This window comes from Patella vulgata, chromosome 1 (assembly GCF_932274485.2).
Source record: "Patella vulgata chromosome 1, xgPatVulg1.2, whole genome shotgun sequence".
Lineage (NCBI taxonomy): Eukaryota > Metazoa > Mollusca > Gastropoda > Patellidae > Patella > Patella vulgata.
Window position 1 is genome coordinate 20,730,397 of NC_065879.2, and position 8,796 is coordinate 20,739,192.

At 35.1% G+C, this 8,796-nt stretch overlaps 1 long non-coding RNA gene across 1 annotated transcript; it reads left to right on the top strand.

Annotated features, from left to right (window-relative positions):
• Window positions 1-3,894: 3,894 nt before the first annotated feature.
• LOC126816799 (uncharacterized) lies at window positions 3,895-8,522 on the top strand. The gene is made up of 3 exons (XR_007678605.1): window positions 3,895-3,976; window positions 4,775-4,880; window positions 8,457-8,522. It is a non-coding gene; the product is annotated as an uncharacterized LOC126816799 (long non-coding RNA).
• Window positions 8,523-8,796: the final 274 nt, after the last annotated feature.

Here is an 8,796-nt window from a genome sequence, read left to right on the forward strand (position 1 = left end):
GGGTCGTGGAACGAAAGGGAATCAAAATTACCCATACTTTTGCACCTGTTGTCGACAGACCTTGGTCCTTTAGTGTATACTGGTATTTGTCTATATTCTGACCGTGCCGGGTTATCGTTAGAGTTAGGTTCATTCCTGGTGATGTAAACGTTTCTATACCAGTTACATGTTGAATATTTTTAGGAGAAATATGTGTATTTTTATATTTTAAAAATTTCATTTTACGAATTACATTTGTATCATATAGAATACGAGGAAATTGGGTGGTTAAAAATTTCGAATTATTCGAATATTAAAAAATGTAGTTTATTTGTCGCGGATCTTTAGGAATTATATATGAAACAGGATATGTTTATTTTAGGGTATTTATTTATAAAAATCATCTATAACATTTATATTATACTATAATGAATGAGATAGAGATGGAATATAATATGCTTTAAAATTCGAATTTAAGTTGGATGTCCGCAGATATTTAGGGATTAAGTATAAAACATGATATATTTTATGGGGCTATTTGAATATTATATATTTATAAAGACCAGTTTATCATTCACAGTTTTATCATATATTGGCAGGGATAGAGTGAGAATTGTATTTTTAGAATATAGTGATCACATTTAACAATATAATGTTCTCATTAACGGAAATGTTGCAGGCGGTGGCGGTAAGTTTTATTTGACCCAATCCTACTCTCTTCCCCTGTTTGTCAATGTGATTGGTTATATAATATTACTGGTGCTAATTGTTTAATACATCGATAGCAATCAACATCACTCGGTTATATCAGTTTGGTGTTAGATTTAAAGTTGCAATTTCATATTTTTAAGTTATGTTTTTAAAATGTATTAAAATAAAGCCTTAAAATAGATGGTATCTATAAAACGTCCTACCTTGTTAAAGAATAATCCTATTATTCCTATAATTCACTATTGCCAGTTGAGAAATTGGCAAAATATCATTTTCAACTTCAAATTCAAATGTTTGAAGATAGCTATTCCATGTGGGGGGGATAGAAAAACAAGGGGGGTAATTGTGTTATTATTTTCGGGGTCAAGGATTTATAAGTGGGAGAATGATACCTATGATCGTATAATAGTAAGTTGACAACCTATTGAGCAAAAGACATAAAAATAATTATGTTTTGACTTTCTTAGAAAATATAAACAAAGAAAAAAGTTAAGCCCCCCCCCCCCATGTTTTTTTTCGAAATGACAAATGTTACAACAGATATCACAAAGTTACTGACAAGATTATCTTCCGAACGCTATGGCGACCTGTTAGGACATACCATTGGCTGTAAGAAACAGTGTAAAATGCGAAGTGATATTTTAATTTAATGATTATCTAAGCACAATATCACAAGGACAGTTTTTGCAGTAAAACATGTCCATTTTAATTATTGGCCTTCACAATTCAAAAAGCACGATAATATAGACATTTCACTTTCAAAACGTCACATTTAAGTTACTTAACGATATCTATTGTTCAAAGGTCAGTACTGAATGTAACCACCCCTGCATCTTATACCTCCATTTAGACGTCGGATGTCCTGTTGTGTTATTGGTTTGTGTGTGTTTTCGCACCAGTCTGCTGACTACAGTATAGTGGTAGCCCATCTGACGTCCAATAGCTTTGAATGACATCCCAGCTTTATGCATGCCGATTATTTGCCATCTTTGTGCTTCTGATATTCGTCGTCGTGCCATCTTTACTGGGAATGAATAATTTTTTTTAAAACACCAGGTTTAAATAACCAAATTGGAAGTGGTAACATACTGAATTTTGAGAAATGCGTGAGATGGATGTTTGACGTGCGTTGCAAGTCGATATTATACATAATGGTCACACCTGTGTGGGCATATCGTTTTAATGAAACACTGTTCTTGCTATAATCAATATAAATATTACAATCTGAACATAGAGTTACTTTATTATGTTTAAATATATCAGGGGGTGCTTAACTTTTCTTTGTGTATAATATGATATATGATTTGTGTAGCACTTAAAAGGACGTGTATGTCAGCTATGCTATAATGGCGATATGGATATGTCGTGAAGGGTTAGGGTTAAGAGTATTTACTTTAGGAAGTTACTTTTCTATACTCTGACTAGTTACATTTTGCGATGCGTGTTGTGTGAGGTTATGATTATGTTTAGTGTTATTTGCTTTTTATGGAACACCCACACCGCTTGCACCGTGGGATCCAACGTGTTTTACTTAACATTCCATTACGTCATGAATTCCTTGGTGTTGTAAAGGTCTTTGTCACTTCCTTTGATATTCTCAGTTTTTGGGTGCTGGTTGGGAGTCAGTACTACAGAGAGTCACGGTGGCTCCGTGAGTAAACCTCTGACTCATTAACCAGGAAGTCCCGGGTTCGATCCAGTAGTATTCCGAGATAGTTCCGCGCAGGATTATCAAGCCTGATTTCCTCTTGTCGGTCATTCATGAGGTGAGGGCTAGCCAGGAAGGACTGGGCTCTGTTTACACGTTGGAATTTGAAACGAGTAGACGGAAACGGCTGTCCTGGCTAAATGTCCATCATAGCCCATTGCATGGTTTATGCCTGACTTTTATAGCCATGTCAGCACCGAATGAACAGCAGGGCCTTAAACCTCATTTCATTTCATCTAGCGCACGTTTCGTCTAGTACAGATTTCATCTAGTTCACATTTCATCTAGCACATGGCTAGTACACGTTTCCTCTAATACACATTTGATGTAGCACACGATTCCACTAATACACATTTGATGTAGCACACTATTCCTCTAATACACATTTGATGTAGCACACGTTTCATATAGTACACATTTTTTCAAGTACATATATCTAGTATAAATTTCATCTAGCCAACGTTTCATCTAGAACACATTTCATCTAGTACATGTTTCCTCTGGTACACATTTGATGTAGCCAACGATTTTCCGGAGGAAATACTCCAAACTTTCACAAATAATCATTTTTTTTCTGTGACTTGAGATAGACATGTGGCTCAACGATATTAGGTATATGTGTCTTGCAAATATTGGAACTCCCGTTGTTGGTATCGCGGAAACTTTATCCCTTCTAGGGAAGATGTTCTACAAATAGTTTCAAAACATTTAGGAATTGTCACTGGTATGTTCTTCGACGTCCTTAAAACCAGGGATAACCAGAACACATTACTAAAAAAAACATTTAGTAGACAATACAATGGTATTAACATTTTATTATTAAAAAATATATATTATTATTTATTGTTAATAAACATTTATATAGCACTGTGGTCATCGATGTCTAATAGGTCCAATGCACGTTTGTTTTATATACAGTAAATCAGTTCTCAACTTCTTCTTAAAATGTTATTGTAGACTTGTTTGCACGTAGAAGAAAATTATTCCGTTGTTATGGAACTTGTACACTAAACACAATATTACGTAGAAAGGATATTAATTAGTGATACTTGTGATGGCAACATGTAAAAAGAACGACGTTCACTGTGAAAATGATATCCTTCACTTATGAACCAATGTCTTTAACGAATGGAAATTCTTGCCTTTTGGGTTAAAATCATAGAAGTGATCATTACTCTAACTAAAGTTTAGTATAGAAAGTGGTTAGAAATTAGACAGTAGTCATTAATTAACAGGTGTGTAATTTGTTGTAAACAATGTAACGTATATTGTTAATGCGTGACTACATCGCTGTTAGTGGTGTGTTTTCATTTATAAGTCACGCTTTAGACATCCTAGTGAAATAACACCTACTTTATTTAGTGACCACAGGCTGATTACTTAAGTAAACATTATGTATATAGAATAATGACTTGTGGCAGATTTATCCATCAGGAAAAGTCATCCTACCAGCTTGCCATTTGTTTATAGCTGTTAATATTTTCTGTTTGCAGGGTTTCAGACCGTATATATTGTAATATTATTTATTGCTGGTGTGGTTGTTGTTGTGATTGGTATAATTATATTTGTGTGTGTCAGGTAAGTCAAGATTCATATTTACAGAGATATTGGATTTTACAGCGGTGGATTGGTTCTCGGATCGTCGGACTTGTTCCGGGAGACAAGAAGTGTCAGCAGCCCATCAGCCTCGATTGGAATAAACTAAATAACTAACGTTCATCTTCGCATCCGTGAAAATTATAATGGGCTAAATCAGAGGAGAAAAAATATCTATGACTGGGGTGCAGTGTAGCTAAATCAGACTAGTTTCGTTTTTGCATCATGTCACGTATTCATCACAAAGGCAACCACTAGGTCAGATATATATTATTAAAATAGTTTCACCAATCCGTAGTCCAAAGTAAAAGCGTTTCTGCGTTATGAGAGAAACTGTCTGTCGCTGTGCATAAACAATAGTTTTAAATCCAGCCACGTGTTTACATAATGGCGATATGAACCAGTTTATTATAGTTGAAAATGAATGACATAGTTAATAAAATACCAGAAACGACTAGGGTTATCCTTTTAACAAACTAATGATCATGCTAACTGTTAGAAATATCATTAAATCAAAGCTAATTGCCGAACAGCGGCTAAAGTTACCTTAAATAACCGATACTTGTGTGACATATTTTAAAACAAAGAATATGTGGTTGAATCATGGTGATTTTGTATTTTTTCTCATAAATTTAAATGAATAACTACCGTTATTAATCATCAAACCAGTATCAAAATAATATATTATATATCAATATGTCTGTATGTATAAACAGGTATCGTACACATGAAAGGGTGCGCTTATATTTTTTTAAAGTTTTGAATATGTTTATTTTTTAGACGTGTTATTGCTCGCAATGAGATGAAAAGAGGTCCACATAAATTAATACTACAGCCTTCAGATCTGACCTTTTTACTGAGGAAGGATATGGGTAAAGGATCACGGGTAAGTTCTGAATTCATTTATATACGTATGCCTATTATTCCAAGCACCTGACTTGGGGTGAGTGCTTGCATGATTTAAATAGGGATGTGTACAAGTCGATACCTCAAATAGGGTTGGTTGCACTTCGTTGATTTAGATAGGGATGGGTTCTCGCCGTTGACTTAGATAGGGAAATGCGTGCAAGCCGCTGAATTGATAATTAGGAGAGATGTGAGTTAAAGCGGCTGACATCATATATCAGTTAATTCAGATATTAAAGCAGAAAAATACTGGTTGAAATAAACGGTAATTATATTCTATAGAGTATTACCATGTTTGCTTTCAGGTCAATCACTAAATGACATTAAAACAACGTAATAGCTTAATGCACATCGTTCAAAGTCTATAATTAGTGGAGTAAATTATTAAGAGTTGTGTTTTTATATCCATTATAAAATCATTTATAATATAATATTTACCATCCATAGGATTTATCCTAATATTATCCCCGCTGTTTAGATGGATTCATTCGAAAATGAAGTAGATTTGGCTCGACACTTCATTAAGCGAAGCGCAGTCAATCGACATATCTCAACGGTCCCGGGTTTAGCAGACCGATGAAATTGTATTGAGGAAAAGGGATATTTAATTTAGATAGCTTGTCATTTGTAGACCTAGATGTAATATGTTCTATTTTGAGGCCGAGTCGTGTCCACCAAAATTAAAACCTCTTATTTCGGTTTCCCTGAACTGGCTGGAGTTCTACGACCATTATCTAGTATACAATTTCTCAAGTGGTGAATAAAGCTCAGCGACATAGTTTGTCAGGTCAGCGTAATGACAACGATATAATGGTAACAAGATACGGTGACCTCGGATGCTGCATGTGGAAACAGATCCCTCGGGCACACAAAAACACTATAATTATTTGCTTAAGGAATGTTAAATTTTGGACCTTGTGTATCTTGCTAGAGTGGTTTTGCAGCATATTTGAGCAGATATATATGTTTGACATTGGTTGAGCGATATGGTTAATTAAGATTATAGCGACGGATACCGCATGGAAAATAGTTTTGTTTTCAGGTGAAAGGGAGCAAAATAAAAAAAGCAATGCACTTCATTGCGTCCCTTTACGTTATTCCCTTGATAAGCCTCCGTAAAGTGTCAGCCAGCACTTTGTGATCAGCAGTAACGCCAATAGAGACTTCTTTGACCATGTTTAATAGACGATAATTTATTGCTAAATTTGTATTGAATACCGTAAATGTGTTCCGAAAATATGATTTATGTCTCCAAATATTGTTATCCTACGAAAATTGATTACATTTATTCGTAACCACAGTATTATTTGTTAGGGTTAGGACACCATGTAGCATCAATTAGCAAGGTTAAGGTAAGATAATCAATGATTCAAAATTATTTTCGAGGTAATCGTAATTCATGTACATAGCCTGTAATTAATTATTTAAAAAATACATTAACACGAAAACGATCAAGAAATTTCATTTGTGAATTTTAACTCAACAGTCCTGGTTCTAGAATTAAACTATCTGGTTTACAATCAAGTGAGGCTGTCAACGCAATATTTTTCAGGATGTCTTCCGTATTTCGTACGGTTAGGTATTCAGTGATTCGGAAATATTTGCGAGATAATCGCAAGTCATGCATTAGTCAGTAAGTGATTATTTTAGAAAGGAAATTAACATGATATTCAACTTTAACATTAAACCGGACATTCCACGACTAAATAATGGGCGGTAAAGGCACCGACATATTGTCCAGAATGTCTTGATCATACTGTGTTGATGGACCTATTTTCATTTGTAGCATCACTAGTAGTGTTTACATCCGTTTCAACACACCGTCGTATCACAGAAAGGCAGGAAACAGTTCGACTGTAAAACTCACCTGGTGATAATATTGATAGAAATGGAGTTAAACGTCCTACTGTTCTGTACCAACTAGGCTAACGAAGACGGTAATATTAATAGACCGTATTCTGTGATTTGAATATAAACTTGTTCTAGTTGAATAGCTTTTCCTTTCTATGTATATGTTTTTAATTGACTTAAAAGCCGATTGACTGATTATAATATGATAAATTAATATGATACAAAATAATATTGCCGATTTATGATCTACATAAAAGTTTAATTGATACAACCCCTATAGAGTGGACGTATATATGATACTATTAAATGATAGTAAAATTGATCCTAAAGATATATGAAGGCAAATTAGTGCAACATGGGCCCGGACTGCACAGGAAACGTTCTGTCTTCATTAGCCCAGCCAGTGCAGAAAAGTAAGGTGTTAAACCCTTCAGTATGACGTGAACATCTATAGGATATGACTTAATGGGGAACATGTCAAAGTGGCTCTAGATCCTGTAATACCAAATATTATTGCTGATTTATGAGACACATGACCTTTTTAACGTCCAATTTATGGAATCCCTATAGATTAAATAATAGTAAAACTGATCTTAAAGATCTAACATACATAAAAACAAAGTAGTGCAATATAGCATGTCAAAATAACTCGAGTTCTTCTGTACACGGGACACCATTAATTCCTCCGCTGCGCGAATATAGTGCAAAAGTTATGTATAATCTTTCTCTCCCTTTCCCCGCCCCCCCCCCCCTTTTCATGGCGAATTTTGTTGACTGTCTACCAAGTTTTGGTGAATATTCATGATTTTGAGAGGGAAGGATACGAGCGTTCAGGGGTTGGTTACGTTGAAATGTAGAGCGGACAGTTGCTTCCAAGTCAACCCAAAATGGGGTTTATTTATTTCAATAATTCACTTGCGCGCATGGGTCTTTAGCTACACCTCGTCACGTACAAGCGGGCAATCGAAACCACACCACTTGACACAGTGACAGACCTTATGGTCTAACGATTGAACCGCTCGGCTTCCAAACACACCTAAATATTTGAAGTAGTTATGAAATGGATTAATAACTTGCCACGGCATTGGCTCACAACTTGTAATTTTAGCCCTGAAATCAAATGCAAGCAATTAGTAAATAAATAAGTAAATAGTAACAGTGTTTATTGTGCTATCGAGTATTTGATTTTTTGATACACCATACGGTTCCTTAGTCGATATGGTTATACATATTTTTTATTGATCATTGACTCTATTCCACAGTGTATATAGATCATTGACCGTTAATGGTGATTCTGCAGTACAAAGTAGGTCATTTCGGAACTAACATATAATTCGCTTGTGCACAGGGGTCTTTAGCAATGGGGAGAAACAGGAGGGGGTCATTTTGGGGAATAACTTATGGTACTATGTTATTTCAATAATTCGCCTGCACATAGAGATCTTTATCAGTGTGGGGAAACCGAGTGACCTGCAAAAAATTCACGAGGGTAGACAGTGTGATTAGATATATTACATTAGACGAACCGTCTTTGGAATTGTAGTGATGTAATGGTTTTTTTTTCAAAATTTAACGATGTAAAACAAAGATTCTGCTGAACACCGAGGAGACCTTTTCTAGTTATGTTTTCTACAAAAGTGTGCTCTAACCGGTAGTGTGCAAGGAGTCGTTGCTTTTAATTTATGTCGTTCATTATTTATTTCAGGTTATGAAGAGTTCTTTACTGGATAAACCGGACCTAGTTAAAGCGTCTGAACCAACCAAGTCTACCATGAGTTTAAATGAACTCAGTGATTATACAGACACTGCAAGATTTAACGTGAGTTAGGTTTATATATATATAGACAATCTGGCCGTCACAAGGTACCCCATCAATGCACTCCACCAATGACACAACCATCAACTATATACCCCACCAATTACAAAACCAGTAACCATATACTCCACTAATCACAGACCCCTCAACCACATACCACACCAAGCCCAGCCTCTTTGTAATCCCCAAAACAACAAATATATTTATTTAAAATACTAACACCTTTCCA